Raw genomic sequence first — 5,039 nt, forward strand, 5'->3', positions numbered from 1 at the left:
GATTGTTAAGACCAATATCAGACAATGTATTGCTTATGTTTTCTTCTAAGAGTTGTATGGTTTCAGGTCTTATATTCAAGTCTTTAATCCATTTTGAGTTACTTTTTGTCTATGGTGTAAGATATTGCTTCAGTTTCTTTTTTTTTTGTTTGTGGCGGTCCCATTTTCCCAATATCATTTACTGAAGAGACTGTCTCCATGTTATATTCTTTGCTCCTTTGTTGTAAATTAGTTGTCAGTATCTGTATGCACTTATTTCTGGGCTTTCTATTATATTTCATTGATCCATGTGTCTGTTTTCTGCCAAAACCATGCTAGTTCTAGTTCTAGTTCTAGTTCAGTCGCTCAGTCGTGTCCGACTCTTTGCAACCCCATGAATCACAGCACGCCAGGCCTCTCTGTGCATCACCAACTCCCGGAGTTCACTCAGACTCATGTCCATCGAGTCAGTGATGCCATCCAGCCATCTCATCCTCTGTCGTCCCCTTCTCCTCCTGCCCCCAATCCCTCCCAGCATCAGAGTCTTTTCCAATGAGTCAATTCTTCGCATGAGGTGGCCAAAGTACTGGAGTTTCAGCTTTAGCATCATTCCTTCCAAAGAAATCCCAGGCCTGATCTCCTTCAGAATGGACTGGTTGGATCTCCTTGCAGTCCAAGGGACTCTCAGGAGTCTTCTTTAACACCACAGTTCAAAAGCATTAATTCTTCGGTGCTCAACCTTCTTCACAGTCCAACTCTCACATCCATACATGACCACAGGAAAAACCATAGCCTTGACTAGAGGAACCTTTGTTGGCAAAGTAATGTCTCTGCTTTTCAATATACTATCTGGGTTGGTCATAACTCTTCTTCCAAGGAGTAAGTGTCTTTTAATTTCATGGCTGCAGTCACCATCTGCAGTGATTTTGGAGCCCCAAAAAATAAAGTCTGACACTGTTTCCACTGTTTCCTCATCTATTTCCCATGAAGTGATGGGACCAGATGCCATGATCTTCATTTTCTGAATGTTGAGTTTAAAGCCAACTTTTTCACTCTCCACTTTCACTTTTATCAAGAGGCTTTTTAGTTCCTCTTCAGTTTCTGCCATAAGGGTGGTGTCATCTGCATATCTGTAGTGGGCTTCCCAGGTAGCGCTAGCAGTAAAGAACCTGCCTGCCAATGCAGGAGATGCAAGAAACACGGTTTGATCCTTGGATTGGGAAGATCCCCTGGAGGAGGGCATGGCAACCCCCTCCAGTATTCTTGATTGGAGAATCCCATGGACAGAGGAACCTGGTGGACTACAGTCCATAGGTTTGCAGAGAGTTAGACATGACTGAAGTGACTTAGCACTCACTCAGCTTTGTATTATAATTTAAAAGCAGAGTGTATGATGTCTCTAGCTTTGTTCTTTTTTCTCAGAATCACTTTGGCTATTTGCAGTCTTTTATGGTTGTAAATAAATTAAAATTTTTCTGTTCTATTTCTGTGAAAAATGTCATTGGGTTTTTAATAGGGATTGCATTGAATCTATAAACTATTATAGGAAAAAACGGACATTTTTAACAGTTTAATCCTTCTAATCCATGAGCACAGAATATTTTCCCCATTTTTTGTGTCTTATTTTTCAACAATATCTTATCATTTCTGGTGTTGTTTTTAGTTGTTTAAATTTATTCTTGGTATTTTTTTATTCTTTGAGATTGTGAGTTTTTTCTTGTTTTATTGAAATATAGTTAATCTACAGCGTTGTGCTAGTTTCAGGTATACAACAAAGTGATTTATATGTGTGTGTGTGTGTGTGTGTACACACACGCATATTCTTTTTCAAATGCTTTTTTATCATAACATTTGATTATGGTTCAGAAAACATTGAGTGACTAACGTTCTCTGAAAAAATATATTGACCCTGTGTGTGTGTGGGTTGTTCAGTCATGTCTGATTCTTTATGACCCCATGGACTGTAGTCTGCCAGGCTCTTCTGTCCATGGGATTCTCCAGGCAAGAGTACTGGAGTGGGTTGTCATTCCCTTCTCCAGGTGATCTTTCCCACCCAAGGATCAAACCTGGTTCTCCCACATTGAAGGCAGATTCTTTACCACTGAGTCACAGCAAAGCCTCTGTAGACTGCAGTTATTGGGGGCAGGGAGGGTAAGGGGCAGCTGGTAAGTTAAATTTACTCTATTTTCTATTCTGAAGATGACAGAAAGTTCTACATCCAGTCTGATTATAGATATGAATGTTCCCCAAATGGCTGAGAATAAATACAACAAGAAAGGCAGAACTGTAAAGCTAAGGGCATGTAATAGGCTCTGGGAAAATGTCTCAGAAATACTCAGAGTGGCAAAAAGAAACGTTTGACTGGAATCTGAAGTTCTAGGTCATCTTGGTCTTTTGCTCCGTGCTTAAGGATGTGCATGAAAGCAATATAATGGAAACTCCCCTTTTTGTCAATAGGTGCTTCTCTGTACAGCTCCTCCACTTCCTCCTCTGTAAACCAGTTTCCCATTGCAGCCAGCAGCTGTCTCAAATAATCCTCCTGAATGGTGCCAGTTGCTTCATCAAAGTAAGTAAAAGCGTTTCTGATGACATCTTCCAGATCTGTACCATTTAACTTTTCACCAAACATCGTGAGAAATATGGCAAAGTTCGTGGAACCCTGAGCCTCATTCATCATGGCATCCAGATCCTCATGAGTTGGATTTTTCCCCAGGGAGGCAAGCATGCCACCCAAGTCTTCATTGTTAATGAAGCCATCTCTGTTCTAAAACATCATATTGAAGGCCTCCCTGAACTCCTGAATCTGTGACTGATTGAACATGGACACCACACTGGAGGTTGTGCACTGGGGGTGCTTCTTGGTGGTCTTGGTCTTTGCTCTTTTGCTCGACACGGTGGCAGTTAAATCCCTGCTCAGCTGCGAGAATCCGAAAGCTTCAGGGATCCCCTTGCTGCCCTTTCTGCCACTACCAAATTGCTTCCCTGAATGCTTTTTCATTATAGATTATTATGAAATATTGAATACAGTTTCCCATGGTATACACTGGGTCCTTGTTGTTTATCTATTTTACATATAATAATGTGTATCTGTTAATCCCAAGTTCCTAATTTATTCTCCCCACCCTGATCGCCTTTGGTGACCATGTATGTGTCTTCTATGTCTGGGAGTCTGCTTCTATCTTGTAAATAAGTACATTTGTACCATTTTTTTTAGGTTCCACATATAATATTTGCCTTCCTCTGTCTTACTTACTTCACTTGATTATCTCTAGGTCCATCCATGTTTCTGAAAGTGGCATTATTTCACTTGTTTGTCTGAGTAATATTTCACTATATATATAGACCACATCTTCTTCATCCATGTATCTGTTAATGGACACTTAGATTGTTTCCATGTCTCAGCTATTATAAATAGTGCTTCTGTGTATATTGGGGTGCATGTCTCTCTTAGAATTAAAGGTTTGTCTGAGTATATGCCCAGAAGTGGGAGCGCTGGATCACATAGTAGCTCTATTTTTAGTTTGTAAGGAATTTCCATACTATTCTCCATGGAATAGGAGGCTTCTCTTTTCTCCACATCCTCTCTTCAGTTCAGTCCAGTTACTCAGTTGTGTCTGACTCTTTGTGACCCCGTGGACTGCAGCATGCCAGGCTTCCCTGTCCATCACCAACTCCTGGAGCTTGCTCAAACTCATGTCCACTAAGTCTGTGATGCCATCCAACCATCTCATCCTCTGTCGTCCCCTTCTCCTCTTGCCTTCATTCTTTGCCAGCATCAGGGTCTTTTCCAAGGAGTCAGTCCTTCATATCAGGTGGCAAAAGTATTGGCGCTTCAGCTTCAGCATCAGTCCTTCCAATGAACATTCAGGACTGATTTCCTTTAGGATTGACTGGTTTGATCATTTTTTAGTCCAAGGGACTCTCAAGAGTCTTCTCCAACACCACAGTTCAAAAGCAGCAATTCTTTGGCACTCAGCCTTCTTTACGGTCCAACTCTCACATCCATACATGACTACCAGAAAAACCTTAGCTTTGACTAGATGGACCTTTGTCGGCAAAGTAATGTCTCTGCTTTTTAATATACTGTCTAAGTTTATCATAACTTTTCTTCCAAAGAGTAAGATTCTTTTAATTTCATGGCTGCAGTCACCGTCTGCAGTGATTCTGGAGCCCAAGAAAATAAAGTGTGTCACTGTTTCCATTGTTTCCCCATCTATTTGCCATGAAGTAATGGGACCACATGCCATGATTTTTGAATGTTGATTTAAGCCAACTTTTTCTCTCTCCTCTTTCACTTTCATCAAGAGGCTCTTTAGTTTCTCTTCACTTTCTGCTATAAGGGTGGTGTCATCTGCATATCTGAGGTTGCTGATATTTCTCCCGGCAATCATGATTGCAGCTTGTGCTTCATCCAGCCTGGCATTTCACATGATGTACTCTGCATATAAGTTAAATAATCCGGGTGGCAATATACAGCACTGACATACTCCTTCCCCAATTTGGAACCCGTCCATTGTTCCATGTCCGGTTCTAACTGTTGTCTCTTGACCTGCATACAGACTTCTCAGGAGTCAGGTAAGGTGTTCTCGTACTCGCATCTCTTGAAGAATTTTCCACAGTTTGTTGTGATCCACATAGGCAAAGGCTTTGGTGTAGTCAATAAAGCAGAAGTAGATGTTTTTCTGGAATTCACTTGCATTTTCAATGATTCAACAGATGTTGCCAATTTGATCTCTGACTCCTCTGCCTTTTCTAAATCCAGCTAGAACATCTGGAATTTCTCAGTTCAAGTACTGTTGAAGCCTCACTTGGAAAATTTTGAGCATTACTTCGCTAGCATGTGAGATGAGTGCAATTGTGTGGTAGTTTGAACACCCTCTCTAGCGTTTATTATTTGCAGACCTTTTGGTAATGGAAATTCTGACTGGTGTGAGGTGATACCTCATTGCAGTTTTGATTTACATTTCTTTAATAATTAGTGATGGTGAGCATCTTTCCATGTGACTGTTGGTCATCTGTATGCCAAAGCAAGCCTGAGAAAAAAGAACACAAACTGAAGG

General features: G+C 40.9%; 1 pseudogene; it reads right to left on the minus strand.

The window, feature by feature from the left end:
* Nucleotides 1-2,314: 2,314 nt before the first annotated feature.
* On the minus strand, nt 2,315-2,977 carry LOC113898873 (annotated as a pseudogene).
* Nucleotides 2,978-5,039: the final 2,062 nt, after the last annotated feature.

This window comes from Bos indicus x Bos taurus, chromosome 9 (genome assembly GCF_003369695.1).
Source record: "Bos indicus x Bos taurus breed Angus x Brahman F1 hybrid chromosome 9, Bos_hybrid_MaternalHap_v2.0, whole genome shotgun sequence".
In the NCBI taxonomy this organism is placed as follows: domain Eukaryota; kingdom Metazoa; phylum Chordata; class Mammalia; order Artiodactyla; family Bovidae; genus Bos; species Bos indicus x Bos taurus.